Raw genomic sequence first — 18,020 nt, 5'->3', positions numbered from 1 at the left:
ACATCTGTAGCTTTTTCCGATAATTCACAGCATTTCCGGATCCCAAGCTAGGCTCAATACTCAGACAGTAGTTCAGTCTCAGGTTTCTTACTTTCTTTGCTTTCTCTGAGGTAGTATCTACAATGGCATGAAAAGACAGAAGGGGACGTGGAGAGAGATTAAGGGAAGCATCAAAAAGCAGAGGGGGGATGATCTCTGGAAGTTGCATTTCTTATTTCAACATCCAGCTTTTAATCAGGATAGCCAATCTAAGCCGTAGCATAGAATTTCAGAAGCTAAACAGAAGACTAAATGAGTTGTGCTCTTTTGAGAATGTTTGGATTCACTTTCTCTGAGAAGAAAGATGTTCTCATAGCAAAACTTCCCCTACAACTGCCGACTTTCTCACAGTACCAAGGATTTGGGAACAAATAAAAGCTCGGGTTATTATATCTTAAGGCAGATGAAGGCTGAAGCACATAAGTAAAATAGAAGAATCAAAATATATTGTATTTCAACTTCCCAGGCAATTCTGTGACTACTGCACTTGTAACAGTGACCGTACAAATCCGTGAAATGTTACTGTTCTTGAATAGTTAAGTGTTCTAGCCTGTAATTCTAAAACTGATGCTACTAAGTAATTGCAATACTGCTTGTGTGTGTTAATTCCTTTTGCCAATCCCACAACTCAGCAGTTTTTAGTGTTTATTAGGATAATGCAACTGTGATAGAAGAGTTAAGAAAAGAACTGGCTGACAAAGATGACTTTATAAAGGAATTAAAACAACGCATTAACCACAGTAGCCCTCAGTGTTTGCCAGAAATACCTTTACTTGAAGAAAGACAAAGTAGAAGGAATGACTCTGTAAATGAAAAGGTATGATTATATTTATAGAAAGTCAGTACTTAACATCTTGTTAACCCCTTTTTGTTCTTCTGTTTTCCTAGGAGATACTGGAGCTAGAATCATTTTTCTTAGCATATAGTCCTTTAACTACATATTCAGTGATGAGTACTTGTTGGTTCTTTTTGTCTTCCACTCAAACATGAGCTCTCATCTTCTCAAAAATATTTTATTTACTAGAACACCATCTCTGTGTGTACATTATGGAACTTTTCCATACAGTTTTCCATGTATTCGTATGTGGATGCTGAAGATTAGGCAGAGGTTTAGCCTTTGGTGTTCTAACATAGCAGCTGTGAGCGTGCAGAGTATGGGGGGAATGGATGACAAAACGACCAGTGTTACAGATTTTGTCCCTAAATAATGTCTCGCTTTCTCTCTTTTGGAGGCAGAATACTGCCTGAGACTGTTAGTGAGACCCAGTAGGGTGTATATGAAGATCACACAATGAATAGATGTTACTACCTTCCCACACTTGTGCTGTGTTTCAGCTTACGTGTTCATGTGGCGTCTGAGCTTGAGGTTTTACACTGTAACTTTAGAAAACTCGAGATATTTTGGAGGTCTAATGCATAGCCTAACCTTTACTCCTTTTAAATATTTACAGCCTAGGAAACAACAAAGCAAAAGTAAAACTGGAGAAAGTATTCCATTAAGATGCAAAGCTGAAGACAATTATTTGTCACGTCGATGTACTAGGAGCCTCACTTCATTAAATGAATCTGAGGTTAGTATGAAACTTCAGATCTGAAAATGTTGTGATTGTATTGCTTTTGATAAGGAATGAGTAGGAAAAGATCTTATGTTCTCTAAACAATTCCCAAGTTTTAATTTATTTATCCCTTTCAAGGTGATCAGATCACCTGTTTTTATAGCCTTTGATAGGAATAAAAGCTGTTGAAACAATTGTGTGATGAATTTTTGTCAGGTGCTGTTGAAAACTCTCCTCATGTTAATGCTTATGAAGTGGCTCATGATTAGATAAGTTACTTGGAAAAAATTCATGGAGCCACTGAAACGGGCACAGCAAATTGAACTTATTTTCTTCCTCTGCAGGATTTCTGGATATTGTTTTGTTAGCAGATGATGTTAATCATTCCTATATAAGTTTTTAATTGCTAACTTTCATAAAATGGCAGTTACATATATTTTAAAAACAAAGTATTTATTAACCAACTTAATTCTTGGAAATACAGTGGGTGGTGATACTCCATTCAGATTCTTAGCAGAGCCTGATAAAGTGGCTCTGACTACTTTTTGTCTTTCTACAATCTTTGGTAACTTTTTGAGAGGAAGAAGACTCCCCTCAGGGGGTCGGAACAGTGTAAGTAGTAAAAGCTGCTAGTCTGTGTTTGGGACACTGGAGTTTGCTAGTTACTAGCAGCAGTAGAAGCAGCCATCTACCATTTTCTGATGTCCCCAGCAGCCTGTCTTCCATGTGTTCAACCAGCATCTGAACTCGTTTTTGATATGCTAGCTGAATTCCTGCCATAGAGAAGGAGGAGTCCAGGTGATCTCAGTTCTGACTTTGTTGTTCCTGTTGAGAAAAACAGGATTGGGTGGATTGTGGACAGTAAGTGCTGCTGGGGAAATGCATACTGACATTTCCCTGTCACTTAGCTGTGCATTTGCTGCCATTTGACCATGAGCAGGTACATGATAGCCTTCAGCTTAAGTACGGTGTCATTGCTTGAATGTCTGTATTCTCTCCAGGGAAAAGATAGCAATGGAGTTCTTTAATGACTTGTACAGGGCTTGCACCTTGCCAGCTGGACCTTACTTATGTAAATAACATCTCTAGTGTAGAAGAGGAAGGGCAAATTCCCTAAGATTAAGCTGGAACTAATTGAACACTTGAATCAAATGCTCCTGTTCCTGCCCAGTTCTGACGCAGCAGAGTTGAGATGAAGAAAATCGTGTCAGTTCTACCACCATTCTCTATTAAAAAAAAGTGTAGTTGTCTGTGCCCTTGAGAAAAAATGACTTGTAAAGTATCAGGCTCAGTTTTACATGGAGAACTTTTTTTGTGATCATAGATTGGAAATAATTTTAAATGTAACAAGTTCTAGGAAAGAGGGGTAAAACTCTGCTGTAACTGAAATAGACTCCTTCTGTTACAAGTGTTCTTACCGCAGGAAAATCGAATGCTTACATATCCTTTTCCAGATGCTTTATAGCTTTTTAATCTCATGGCTACCTTAACACTTGCACTTAAAATTCTTCTGTGCTATCAGGAGCATTTGGAAACTGTCCTCGACTCTTCTGGAGTGTCCGCAGAAAATGGCAAAACTAGTCGGTTCCCAAAACCGGAGCTGGAAATCCCACTGACACCTCTGCAACCTGATAAGATGGAGATAAAGCAGCACGGCAGCATGATACCTTTAGGAGTGAAAATGCCTAAGGCAAAAAAGAAAAGAAGTGATGACATGCATGAGGTATGACCTAGACCCAACAGAAAACAAAATATCTGATGCCTTTTTACCATTCTCATTTAAGCATTAAAGAAATGCTATTTCTACCTCAGTAAAGTAGTTGAAGAATTTAATCAATGAACTGCTTTAATGAACAAAACTAATAGCCAAGCTCAGTGATAATGGTTTAAGAGAAGGGAATTTCTCTTAACTCCATTGTGTATTTTCTTTGAAACTGTAGACATAAATCAGCTTTTTAGACATCATGAGATGTCTAATACTGATATCTTAATGTCCTGTTTTTATAATTGAATGCTTATTTATTATTTGATTTACAGTGGAATAGTTACCACTAGCAAATACTTCCCTACTATTAGCAAAAGTGTTTAAAGTGTTCACTTTTGTGACATCAGTTGTTCTTTCCAAAAGAATCATGGCTGAAACTTGTCTTATTTTCCCAGGATTTTGTGAAAAGTGAGAACACGAAAAATACAAAATCTGTCATGGCTTTTAATTCACCCTCTGCAAGTGACGAGAAAATGGTTGGTTTTTGTTCTAGTTTTGAAGCTAGCTTGGGACTTCCTGTAATTGTGTGGTCACACGAAAGAAGCAGTGTCTCATCCTTATGTGTATACCTGAATGGGAATCTTACATGCTTATGAGCTCTTCCTATTAAATTCCATAAGCTAACCAAAGGGCAAGTCAGTCTGTCCCCAGAGCGTGCAATGGCTGTACTGTGTAATGATTTGGAGGGAAGGATATTGCACACTGAATAGTTGGGAAGAGAAGCTTTAGTGTATTATCGTGTGCTTTTGTAAGTGAAGCCCTTGTATTAAACTAAGGTTCATATCATTAATATGCATGGCAGTTATTAAAAACAGACGTTCACATGAGATAGCAGTATCCTTGGCATGGTCAGAGTATGAGTAGTAGATTTTTCCCATCTGTTGTCTTCTGTTTTGTATGTTTGTTTATTTTATGTAATTAGAACAGCTTATGTAAGAAACAACTCCACAGCTTGGGAGCTACTTTTAAAGAAACTACTGCCTTATTAAGAAACTTTAAGAAACGTATGCCTTGAAATAGCTGAGATTTTGACAACTCCCTAAAGGGTATAAAATTGTCTACATTACTTGCCGTTGTGGTATCATCAGCATAACGAACAGAGGTGTCAGTAGTAAAGCTCAAAATGTCAACTTAAAATAACATTGAACTAAAATGAAGTTTAAACAATGCTCTTGTTTCACATGTTCACATCTCTGTTGAACAGAAATCCGGAAAAGACTACTTCCTGAGAAAGCGAGTACATGCTTCAAGACTGACTAAAAAGATGGATGAAACACTGCAAAAAGTTGGAGATTTTATTCAAAGCTCTCCTTCTATTATACACTCTAAAGGTTGGTGTAGAATAAGTTCTATTCCATATTTTCTAGACATTGTAGAATGGCTTGTTTGTGCTGTAGGCTATTAATGTATGTGTTCTTAGACTTGTCTGCCATGTTAAGTTGTCCTTTGATTTATGAAGTAAATGCATTTATTCGTCTCTTCAGAGATTCATTATTACATTTGTGAAAACCTACAAGTATACAGAGAAAGTTGGTTCTGTCTTGTGCTTCTGTCAGCACGAAAGTTAGGCCTGTTGTTTAACTCCTGCTGAAGTTTCTGACTTCCAGCGACTTCTGAGCCATGATTGTCTTTCATACTCCATTTTAATGCGTGCTTTAAGCTGCTGTACCTGAAGCTATAAACAGTTTCAGCTATAGAAGCAATAAAGAACCTCGATGAACAAATACAATTTCTGAGTATTTTCACTTAAATTTTACGTGTCATTTATAAACCAAGTTTGTTACGAAGCTTTTTTTGCATTCAGTGATTTAAAGACTCACAAAACCAGTAAGTTGATTGGTTTATGTATCAAAACAAATTTCTTCTAGCCAAGAAGCTGATGTCAGCAGTAAGTTCTCCTAAATCAAACGAACCTGAAAGTCTCGAAGAAGGAGAGACCAAGCCAAAATGATGCAAAAGGAAGCTGTATTCCACTGTCGTTTCTGGCCCTCTAGATATACCTGCTTCTTCAGTAAGCAATTATACTGTAGTCTTGACTTAAAATAAACTACTAAGGAGTCCAAACAGACTGGAGGTTTCATCTATTTGCAGGGGGAGGTTGAAAGTACTGAGGTATTTCTTTATTCTACCAAGTCATTCTTGTTGGTCTTCCTGCTGTTCTGTTTTATTTTGTCCTCAATGATCTCTGTGTTTGGCTGGCTTACAGTTTACTAAGTAGGTGATGTAGCAATCACGGAGATGTCTTCTAATTTGGAATCATAGATAATTTCAGTGTGTCGGAGTGGGATTATTCTACTACACGCTTTTCTAGAGCACAACTTAGACAGCTTTTTAGGTATGCTTAAACTATGATCTCCTGTCTAAGCCAACTTGCAAAGGATCTGATGTGCCAGTTTCATGACTCTGTCGGCAGCTATTGTGCTAAGAACATTCTTGCTCTGTTGGAACTGCATCTTTTAATTATATTAGAGTCCTTTTTCTGTTCAGCATAGTGATCATTTGCCCATACTGTAATATCCCTCTGAATTTTTTGATGATTTGACGAATGATAGGGGCAGAAACCAAAATGTTATTTTTTTTGTTAGAGGATGAAGAAGATGAGACAATTTCTTCTCTCACTGTAGTTCTGAGAACATGGAACTGAACCGAGAACTGAAATTCTGGGCAAGTCATAGCTACAGGGATTGAGGCTAAAAATGTTTTCTGAACGCTTCATGTTTCACAAAACAAGTATTATAATACTCTTTTGAAAACAAGTATTTCAAAATGAAAGCTGCCTTCAGGCTTTCCTCAGATGTGTGTGCTTTTTTAAGATAAACAGGATTTTGTACATTCTCCATATTTGTTCCTTGTGATTAAGCTGCATTAAAATGATCTCGGTATCCCATAGTTTTCTGAATAAAATATAATAAGCAAATTCCATTCTGAAATCCATTTAGGGGAAGAAATATGTTTGCGTGGGTCAAGAAGAGCTTGTCAGTCTTGTGCGAAAAGATGAGTAACTTTTGAAATGTTTTCTTCAGGAATCTGAGGAACAAAAGAAGGAAAGTGATCATCTGATCATCAAGCGACGGCTGAGATCCAGAACAGCTAAAAAACCTTGAAGAAGCATGTTTGTTCCCCTTTCTCAGGACATACTTTTATCGTATTATTAAAACTGGTTGTTAATAAACAGTAACAGTTACTCCGTTGTGTTCTTAAATTTGTATATAGGTGTTTGTTTCAGAACGGCAGGAGAAAAGCAGACGACCACAGCTGTAATTGACATATGATCAGCTAATCTCGTTTATTCCTTGGCTGCGTGTACCTTTATAATACGGATAATTAGCTTATACATATTGCAAAAGTGGAGCTCATCATTGGTTCCCAATTACATACCATCCCCGAGTATCTTAACAGCTTGTTGTTATCAACTGAAACCTACTCCCTTGCTGAGTTCCCAGAACCATGGCTAGTTTCTCACCATCCCAGGGCATCCTGTTGTTCTTGCTGTCCTTGCAGGTGTTATGGCTGCTTGCTTAGCTGCACCATGTTTACGACCCTTCTCAGCTAACTAGCTGTAAAAAACACTCTCTACATTTCCCCCGTTTTCTTTTAGGCTGAAAAAGGGTTTGATTTAACGACCGATTAATCATATTTAACAAGCAGTTCAGTTCATTTGTTCAATCAGTTCTCATGTAGTTTTATCCTGCTTCGTAGCTGCTGTTCTGTGAACTTCTCATCTGGATCCATGACGGACGCTCCGTAGAATTCTTCTTACAATACTGCCTATAGAATAGCAACACTACTTAAATTAACAACATAACTATTATAACTCAATCAAGGCCTCGATTGACAATACTCTAAAAGTGAAAAAAGAGACAAGTCAAATACAACATAACAACATTACTGTTAAACCCACTAAAAAAAACAAACATGTTTGTACTGCAACCTAAGTTTCTGTAACCTGAAAATAAATCCATGAGGGTCCCATTGTGTTAATCTGTAACTGATCAGGAAAAGTCTTCAATTTTCATATACTCTGATATATTGATTTTAATGACCACTAAAATTTGTGCAATAAATGCTTTTAAGATGCTCATAACCATGCTCTACCAACTGAGTTATCCGGGCTAATAATTGATTAATGATCGTGCAATTTTATGAAGTAGCATGTCAAATAGAACCAATTTTAGAGGACAAACGTACTAGAGTATCACTAGGGGCATTATTACTTATTGACCCTTGAGAAACAGCAAGCCATGTTGGTGGTGGATGCGACAGGTAGTGCCAGCAGGGCGTCCCCTGCTTCAAGGTGCACATTTCCTCTCTCACCCATCACAGATTCTCTCCTGCATTCAGGGTCTGAAGGATTTCTTCCAGTTGTACTCCATATCCGCATGGCCAGTGCGTGATATAGAGCCCAAGTGGAACACCTGCTTGGAAAACAGAATAAACTATCAAATTTAGTTCTATTAGCGTGCACTTTTGTCTAAAATGATGCATGGTTATATTTCAAAAATCCCAATTAGTTGGATGTAAGAGAGGTATCTATTCTATGATACAGGGTCATCTCTTTGCCTGGGATTCCTTTCCAGGTTTTGTCTTTGCAAATTAAGAAAAGCTAACTAATAGGCTAATAACATCATAACCAAACAGTACTAAAACATTAAAAGAGCTATTCCTGTAGATTCTAGCATTGATTACATCAAATCCTGTTTAATACACATCTGATCTATTACTAAAATAGAAGAAGCACACAACATCCTAGCTAATGCGTTAAATTCTAAATCTTGAGACTGCATTGGTAAAACAGAAAATCACACACTATGTCAAACTATTACTAATATTATCTATAACATATATTATCTATAACACAGCAAGTTACAAAGCAATATCACTAAGTAAGAAACACACAATTACAATTACTATGAAGGCTGGATGCTATTTTCTGCCTTCAGATGAGACTGAAGATATCATGCTGGAACCCACATAGGGCCAGTCCCTGTGGAAATAGGAGCATATTCACGACCCCAAGTTGTCAGTGGTAGGGGACAGCCCCAATGTCCTGTGGCCATATTCCAAACATTAACCATAGGCTGTTCCTTTAGCACTGGGGAAGCCTCAAAATGATGATCCACATAAGCTGTATCTCAGAATCACAGATCACAGAATCACAGAATTACCCGGATTGGAATGGGCCTCAAGGATCATGTAGTTCCAACCCCCCTGAACACGATTCAAAAACTTCAGCACAAACAAAACAAGCAAAACCTTACATAATATTTTCAAAAAATTCAGCACAAGCAAAACAAGCAAAACCTTGCATAATATTTCTTGTAGTGTGTCTCCCATATTCCCCCTTTTTTGTTTAATAATAAGAATGGATTTCAATGTTTGATAAATGTGCTCAGTGATAGCTTGTCCAGTGGGAGAATGAGCAATGGCTGTAGTATGTTTAACACCCCCTTGGAGGAAAGTTCGAGTGGCCTTAGAGGTATACGCAGGCCCATTATCTGTTTTTGATGTATGTGGGATTCCCATAGCAGCATAAGCAGATAACCAGTGTTTACGGGTGTCGTGACTGTGTTCACCTGTATGTGCTGTGGTAAATACGTAAGAAAAATTAGTATCTATTGTTACATGTGCATATTTTAGACAGCCAAATTCAGGAACGTGAGTGACATTTGTCTGGCACAGTTGAAGAGGTGCTGTGCCACATGGATTTGTCCCAATTTGAGGCAAAAAGATATCAGTCAAATTATGTAGCTGGTATTCAGTCACAAACATGGTGTATTGCATAAGACAGAGGATCATCCTTAACACAATTTTCCAGTCGTGAAGGGTCATAGCGTAACTGTCACTGTTTGCAACCAAAAGATTGTATGTAAAGGCTGACTGAACTCCGTATGTTCTCGCTGACTCCCTTAGCTGCTTCACTGCCTCATAAGGCAGAGATTACAAATGGGGGACCAGATTAGGAAAGGCTTGCAACGTGTCAGCATCACCCCTTAATACTGTTTCTTTTCTGCCTTGCTCTAAGACATCACAGTACGCTGTAGGGAAATTTGTCGTTCCTGCTCCAAACCAAGTATCATCAGGAGGAAATGCGTCCGATTCTCTTTCTGGATCTACAGGACCGGGGTCACAACGATCCTCTGGTTTCAGTCCGTCCGTGTCTTTAACCACGTTACACACGGGCTGCACAGACGCAGCCGCGCACGACGAGGGGGGGCGGCACGGCGAGGCGCAGAGAACGATGTGGGCGGAGCAGAGGGCGGGGGCGCGACGAGCGACGTAGGCGGACTGAAGGGCGGGGGGGCCGTAGAGGCCGACAACGCGGCGAGTGACGTGGGGGGGGCGGCAGGCGGCCGCTGGCTGGGAACGGCTGGTTGTATCAGAGCGCGGCCGCTGTTCTTTCGTGCGCTGGGCTGGAGGTTTCTTGACCGGTGACGGCAGGTGACGGGTAAATCTTTCCTTTAATTCAGATGCTTTCAGGTACAGAGACACAGACAGCGATGCCAGTGCCATCATTGCCCTGTGACTAAATCCCGGCACCCACCGCTGCTCTTCCCTGCTGCCTATTTGATCCCTCATCCTCCAGGTGTCTCCAGCTCTCCTAAATAAATGGTCGTGGTTAAAGGCATGTTTTCAGCAGGCCATTTAGACACATGCTCCTGCCACAGCCTGCCAGATTTCCCCATCCCTTTCTTACTGTTCAGTCAGATACCTCCCAATTATCTGTCTGATTTCTGACTTTTAGGGGGATGACTAAAATTTGCTCCATCTCACCAAAGACTGATGGACTGTGTTGTCAACTCCTTCACTGTGATTCTATCTATCCCTTCCTATCTTTTCTTTTTCTCTTTTTCTTTTTCTATGTCGTTTTCTTCTCCTTTTCCTTTTCCTTTTCCTTTTCGTTTTCTTTTTCCTTTTCCTTTTCTTTTTCCTTTTCCCTTTCCATATCCTTTTTTTTTTTCATTTTTCTATTTCTATTTCTTTTTTTTTCTCTTTCTCTTTCATTTTTTCATGCTTTAAAGAAAGCATGAATTCTGAAAGATGTTCATTAATGTCAGTAAAAGTGAAAAAAAGAGTTGAAGACAAAGATAGAAATCAAGAAGAAAGTGTTAACCCGTCTCAGTGTGTGAATTACTCACGAGTCCTGTTCAATTCTAAGTTGATACCTCCCAACTCCCTGGCTGATCTATCCCAGGGAGATTACTGAAATTTGCTCCATTCCTCAAAAGTCTGTTGTCAAATCCTTCACTGTGATTCTATCTATCCCATCCTATCTGTTTCTAACTCATTTCTTGTGCAAATATTCCCTATGAAAAATAAACCTCAATAGAAGCTGCTTGGACATGGCATGCAGTTGATCACTGTGTTTTACTGTTCATTCAATTGCATCACTTTTCCTTCTGTTTGTTGGCCGTAAATAAAGAGAATTCTTTCTTTTTCTGTGTGCAGCTGGTTCTCTGTGGAAAGCCAGTGGGAGTTGGTACAAAGGAGGTTTAACACTGAGCGGGTGACGGTAGAGGAGAAGAGTGATGTGAGGAAAAGTGATGCAAGTCCCATGGGGCCAGTGTGAGTAGGAGTGGGATGGGGAGGTTGAGGAGGAACTTTGTCAACACAGTAACAGTACAGAACTCATTGGGACATCCTGGATTGACATCAGTTGCAAAGTGCTTCTTTAACTTCTTGTATAAAACAAACTATAAATAAATAGACAATAAATGCATTTTGGATACTTGCTCTTTAAGCTCTCTCCATTTTGCTGAACACATTCTGAAAACCTGAAGAAGAGAACAGGAAGGTACAAGGCACAAGAGGCTCTTTAGGTTATAATGGGCCCCAGTGAGCATTTGGTGCTGAGTCCATCAACCTCCAGTGCAGAGAGAAGTTTGCACAAAGTGCTCAAGAAGACAAAGTCAGAAGTAACAGTGAAGTTTCTTGGAATATTAATGGTCCCACTGAGGGCCATTACCAAGTAAGCTTCCCAACAGACTAGTTAGAGAAGATAACTGGAAGCCATGACTACAGGCAGGCAAAGGCACTGGCATGCTAAGAAACATCTCCTTTGCCTTACGAAGCAGACAGGTCAAGCCCCGATTGCAAGACCAGAAGTAGGGAGATCCTGTCTCTCATGTTGGCTCAGGGCACTTCCTGTGGCAGTGAGTTGGAAGTCTATATGATGTTAAGTGAAAGACATAGGAACGGAAGATCCCAGGCTCTGCATGTGGTGCAAGGATGCTGTTAAGTTCCTATCCCACATGTGCCCTGTGTCTCATTGCAGGATGTGGGATGTGAGAAGGGCCCAGTCTGAACAAGCAGTCAATCCCTGTGAAACTCTGAACTTCATATCTCTCAGTTCCAATGCCCTCCAGTGCACACTCTCCCATAGTTTTATGTCCTTTATGTTATGCGGTGCCCAGAAGTGCACCCAGTGCTCCAGGTGAGGCTGTAGCAATGCAGAGCAAAGAGGGACAACCCTTTCTCTCACCCAGCTGGCAATAAATTGCTTTATGTGCTCCAGGGTACCGTTGGCCTTCCTGGCTGCCTGGGCACACTGCTGACTCACTTCCAATTTTATGTTGAGAAGGACCCCCAATGCTTTTCAGTCAGACCTCTCTTATGTGTCCCATATCCAGTCAGTGTGTATGTCCAGGGTTGCCCATACCCAGGTGCACAATCAGGCACTTGTTCTTGTTATGCGTTATGCACTTGGTGCTTAGTACCAACTGATACCCACTTCTCTGACTTGTCCACATCTTTCTGCAAGTCCTCTCCAACCTCAGTGGAGGCAACAGCACCTCCTCATCTGGTCTCACCAGCAAACTTGCTCAGAACATCTTCTAGTCCTGCATTCAAGTCATCTGCATAAACATGAAAGGAAACTGGCCCTAAAATGGAACCCTGGGGAACTCTGACAGTGACCATCTACCAGCCCAATGGAACCCACTGACTATAATTCTTTCGGACAGAACTGCTGGCCAACTGCTCACTCACCACTGCTGGTGAACCTGAAAGGCAAAATGTCAGCGTGCTGGGACAAACAGACAAACACCAATATGGTTACATATAGCTGCGTCAATTTATTGCCCGAAAAGCCATGATTTTATAGGAGACAGACAAGGGCGTCCAAAAATCACACATGCAAATTGGAGGAAAGCTACTGCAATAACAACCCTATAACCCCCCTTCAAAGCCACGAGCCATTCATTCTTTTCCTAGAGATGTCCTTTGTTCTCATGCTGTTTATCCTGCTCCGCAGCTGCTGCTCTGTGAACTCCTTATCTCAATCCATGGCTGCTGCTCTGTAAAATTCTTCTTGTATTACAACACACCACGTTCTGTTTCTGTCTAGCTGTATGCAGGAATTTCTGTCCAGAAGGGTGCTAAAGAAATAGTATCAAAAGCTCTACTGAAATCCTCAAGGATTGCATCAACTGCCTTCCCTTGTTCAGCTCAATGGATAAAGGTGTCATAAAAAGACTTGAAATTAAATAGGACCATCCCCTCGGGATACTGTGTTGTCGGTGACCAATCACAGAATTGGATGAAGGGAAGGCGACCGATGTCATTTACCTGGACCTGAGCAAGGCCTTTGACATGGTCCCCCATAACATCCTCATCTCCAAATTGGAGGGAGGTGGATTTGATGGGTGGACAACTCGATGGATAAGCAATTGGTTGAAAGGCCACAGACAGAGGGTGATGGTCAATGGCTCTATGTCCAGGTGGAGGCCGGTAACGAGCGGTGTCCCTCAAGGGTCTGTCTTGGGACCAGTCCTCTTTAACATCTTTATTAATGACATCGATGAGGGAATTGAGTGCACCCTGAGCAAGTTTGCTGATGACACCAAGCTGAGTGGTGCAGTCGATAAGGTGGAGGGAACAGATGCCATTCAGAGGGACCTTGACAGGCTGGAAAGCTGGGCTCGGGTGGACCTAATGAGGTTCAACACGGCAAAGTGCAAGGCTTTGCACTTGGGCCGGAAGAACCCCAGGCACCTGTACAGGCTGGGAGGAGTTGTCCTTGAGAGCAGCTCGGCAGAAAAAGACCTAGGGGTCCTGATAGATGAGAAACTTAACATGAGCCAGCAGTGCGCTCTGGCAGCCCGGAAAGCAAATGGGATCCTGGGCTCCATCAGGAGAGGGGTGGTCAGCAGGGATAGGGAGGTGATCGTCCCTCTCTACTCTGCTCTTGTGAGGCCCCATCTGGAGTACTGTGTCCAGGTGTGGAGCCCTCAGTACAAAAAAGATATGGAGATTTTGGAAAGGGTCCAGAGGAGGGCCACAAAGATGATCAGGGGGCTGGAGCACCTCCCCTATGAGGACAGGCTGAGGGAGTTGGGTTTGTTCAGCCTGGAGAAGAGAAGGGTGCAGGGTGACCTCATTGCAGCCTTTCAGTACCTGAAGGGAACTTACTCCCAGGAGGGGAGTAAACTCTTCGAAAGGGCTGATAATAGCAGGACTAGGGGAAATGGTTTTAAGTTGAAGGAGGGAAGATTTAGGTTGGATGTTAGGGGAAAGTTCTTTACTAGAAGAGTGGTTAGGTCCTGGAACAGGCTGCCCAGTGAGGTTGTGGATGCCCCGTCCTTGGAGGTGTTCAAGACCAGGTTGGACGGGGCCCTGGGCAACCTGATCTAGTAAATGTGTATGTTTGGTGGCCCTGCTAGGCAGGGGGGTTGGAACTACATGATCCTTGAGGTCCCTGCCAACCCGGGTAATTCTGTGATTCTGTGATTCTGATTCTGTAATTGTACTTCAGGTGTTTTTCCATAACTCCCACCATCATTTTCTCCGTAATTTTATCAAGCACTGGAGTGAGACTGAGAGGTCCATAGTACCCCTTGTAATCTTTCTTGCTCTTCCTTACGATAAGACAACATTTGCCAGCTTCCTGTCAACTGGTATGACCCTAGATTTATTAGATGCCATTGAAATGCGAGCCCAGAGCATACTAAATTGTCATCAGTGCAAGAACATAGATGTGCCATAGCTTTGCAATGCCTTGAAATCCAGACTATGCCACAGATGGACCAGAGAGGAAGATCTGCCTCTTCTGTTCTGAGCTCATCCTTTCGGTAAGCTGAATATCACTACATACTCCATGGGGACAGGTGCAAAAGACACACTGGGTGCCCTAAGCACGTGGCTGAGGTGGTATTTAGGATGGCCAAGAATACCTCCCTTCTGGCCCTCAGCTGATGCTCCAGAAGGAGGTGTCTATCTCATAGATTTTCCGTCACAGTTTACAAGCACTAGCACAAAACTAGGATCACCCAAGGCACCTTGGGCGTCACTGAGAGACTGTGTATGAGCAGTGCAGTCGCTGTGGAATAAAAACCAAGGATTCAGATGAGGGACTCACACACAGACACTTCACTGTGCACATGTGAACTCAGCTAGGTGAACTTGCAACTCCCGTGGTTCTTTGAAAAACTGATCCCAATTCAGCCCCAGGGTTTCCATCTGAGGATGAGATGCCTAACACTAGAATAATGATGGGATGGTCTGTTGATAACAGGACAAATGGAAATGGATTTAAATTAAAAAGGGGAGACATAGGTTAGATGTGAGGAACCTATATTTTTACACAGCAACACTGGAAAATGTTCCCCTTAGAGGCCGAGCATGATGATGGATGGGATCCTGGGTTTACTCTGGGTTTACCCTCACGTCAATCCAGGTTTCTACTCATACTTTTCTCTAGGTGAACTCTCACTTTACTCAAGATTTTACTCACAATTTACCATCAGGGTGTGTGATCGGGAGATGGGCTGGTGGAGTGACTTGCTGGCATCACCGAGGGAAGGCTGCCAGGCAGATACCCCCAGAAAAGTGGTTGACTCCCTGCCCTGTCACAGTCAGACAGACATGACTGATGAGGAGGGTTGGAAGAGAGTCCCACCTCAACATCACAGGAGCCCCCCCATGCCTGCCTAGCCCTCGACCCCTGCTCCCTCTAAGCAACAGGTTTGACACTCTGAAATCTGAAGGAGATAAGAATAGGGAGGCAATGGAGGATCTGCCTAGGAGAGAGCCTAATGCAAGGCAGTCACTACCAAGCCTTGTGACTTCCTCTGCCATGAAAGAAAGAAGGGTGGCCGTGGTGGGTGACTCCCTTCTCAGAGGAATAGAGGGCCCCATTTGCAGACTGGACCCGAGTTGTCAGGAAGTCTGCTGCCTTCTTGGTTTCAGGTCACGGACATAATGAGGAAACTCCCCATGCTGGTTAGGTCCACTGATTATTTTCCACTATCCATAGTTTAGGTGGGCAGTGATGAAATTTCTTAGAGAAGCCTACAAACTATGAAAAGAGATTTCTGGACTTTAGGCCATTTAGTTCACAGAGTGTGAGATCAAGTGATATTTTGTTCTGTACCTTCAGGGGCAGTGAGGGACACGGAGCAGGCTTGGAAAGCAAAGCAATGAACAATTGTCTCAGAGGTTGGTACTGAGCCAGAAACTTTGAGTTCTTTGATCACAGGACAGTTTACTTGGCCCATGGTCTGTTATCCATGAATGGAACCCAACTGTCTCAAAGGGGGAAACAAATCCTAGCACAGAAGGTAGTGGGGCTTATCGAAAGAGCTTTAAACTAGCTACGATGGGGGAGGGGACAAAACAGAGCTCACCAGAGATGAGCCTAGGGGAATGCTGCTTGAGTTGGGAGAGAGGCAGATGCCTCAGCTGAAGTGTCTACACCAACACGAGGAGCTTGGTCAATAAGCAGGAGGAGCTGGAAGCAACTGTGCATCTGGCAAACCATAACCTAGTTGCTATTACCGACCCATGGTGGGACCACTGCCATGACTGGAGTGCTGTGATGGATGATTGCAAGCTCTTCAGAAGGGATAGATGAGGAAGGAAGGGTGGTGGTGTGGCCCTTTATATTAAAGAGAGTTTTGATGTTGAAGAGCTTGGGCTTCAGAACCATCAAGATGCGTGCATGTTTGTAAGGATCAGGGGAAAGACCTGTAGGTGTGACATCTTGCTAATGGTCTCTTATAGACCGCCTAATCAAGGTGAATTGATGGGTGAGGCATTCTATGAGCAGCTTAGTGAAGTCGCAAGATCGCCAGCACGCATTCTCTTGGGAGACTTCAACTTCCCTGATATATGCTGGGAATATAATAAAGAGCAGAGGAATCAGTCCAAGAGGTTTCTAGATTGTATAGAAGACAGCTTCCTTACTCAGTTGGTATGAAGGCCTACCAGGGGTGGTTCCTTGCTAGACCTGCTCTTCACTAACAGTGAAGGACTTGTAGGAGTTGAGAAGGCTGAGGACTGTCTTGGGCAGAGTGGCCATGAAATGGTAGAATTCTCTATTCTTGGAGATGTCAGAAGGGTGACTAGCAAAACTACTATCCTGAACTTCTAGAGGGCGGACTTTGACCTGTTCAGGACACTTGTAGCACAGGTCCCTTGGGAGTCGCTCCTTATGGGTAAAGGGGTCCAGGAAGCCTGGACACTCCTCAAGATGGAAATCTTAAAGGCACGAGATCAGGCTGTCCCTGAATGCCATAAGGTGAGCCATAGGGAAAGAAGACCAGTGCAGATGAACTGGGAAAAACTATTGAGACTAAGGAAGAAAAAGAGAATCTACGCCCTCTGGAAGAAGGGGCTGGGTACTTGGGGAGATTACAAGGAAGTTGCTAAGGTATGCAGGGAGGAAGTTAGGAAGGCACATTACTTCCCTGTCGCTTAATCCATGCCCAGAGCTCCTCAGCCATGTCACTGCCAACTGTAAGCTCCATGCAGAGTTCAAGTGGGACACAGAGGGCACAGCCTTCTGCTGGGTGGATGCAAGTGTTGGTGGAACCAGATGGGACAAAGCCCTCCCACCATGCCCTCCTGGGAAAATGGCCACCCCAAGAATGGCAGTCTGCCTCCTCCATGACCCCATCTGAAATGCTCCTGCACTGATTGATTAAAGGGCTTTAGCGAGGTCCAAAGGGGGAAGGGAGGGGAATTGGATGTGACAGAGAAGGGCTGAGGGATGTTGTTGCTCTTGGAGATTGAAGGGAAAGCCTCTGAGTTGTTCCATAGGATTGTGTGAGGATTCCTCAGAGAAAGTCTTGTTGCCAATACCCCGTCCTAAATCTTATTGTGAACCCTCTGGGGGTAATCCCAACCTGCTGCTGCCCTAAAGTGCCTGTAGACCAGTGCAGGTAGCATGAGAAATAAACGGGACAAATCAAGAGAAAACCACAGAGCATTTCCTTTCATGAAGGCTGCTGCTTCTGAGCAAGGCCCTGAACACCAGTACCACAGTGTAGATGCAAGACCCAGACAGGCTAAATCAAAGCATGCTTCTGGAAGGGGATGCTTTCTGAAGAATCCTTACACTAATGAGAGGACCACAAACATTCACTCAGCGAACTCCACATCTCTTTGCCTTTGCAGGCCTAGGGTCTTGTTTGTCTCACAGAGACATGGTGGGATGGTTCCCACCTCTGAACTGTAGCAAAGTAGGTACAGACTCTTCATTACGATTAGGCAATGAAGATGAAGAAAGGCTGCTGCCATCTGTGAGAGTGCACTGAGCTCTGCCTGGGGATGGCAGAGGAGCCACCTGAATACTGATGGAAAGGGCTCAGAAAGGAGAGCAGCAGATTCTGTTTGCTTCCTGATCAGGAAGAACAAGAAGAGGGGACAGGCAGGAATCTGAGTTA

General features: G+C 42.7%; 2 long non-coding RNA genes across 2 annotated transcripts; both read left to right on the top strand.

Annotated features, from left to right (window-relative positions):
- Positions 1–294: 294 nt before the first annotated feature.
- LOC146755063 (uncharacterized) lies at positions 295–3,280 on the top strand. The gene is made up of 4 exons (XR_014938449.1): positions 295–574; positions 692–856; positions 1,491–1,610; positions 3,118–3,280. It is a non-coding gene; the product is annotated as an uncharacterized LOC146755063 (long non-coding RNA).
- Positions 3,281–3,618: 338 nt separating this feature from the next.
- Positions 3,619–6,580, top strand: LOC146755062 (uncharacterized). Its single transcript, XR_014938432.1, has 4 exons — positions 3,619–3,836; positions 4,565–4,691; positions 5,229–5,371; positions 6,384–6,580. It is a non-coding gene; the product is annotated as an uncharacterized LOC146755062 (long non-coding RNA).
- The last annotated feature ends 11,440 nt before the right edge of the window (positions 6,581–18,020 follow it).

Source organism: Coturnix japonica, chromosome 36 (genome assembly GCF_054131305.1).
Source record: "Coturnix japonica strain WE chromosome 36, WE-NBRP24, whole genome shotgun sequence".
NCBI lineage: Eukaryota > Metazoa > Chordata > Aves > Galliformes > Phasianidae > Coturnix > Coturnix japonica.
Note: the sequence above shows the minus strand (reverse complement) of the source record. Positions and strands in the feature narration are given on the sequence as shown.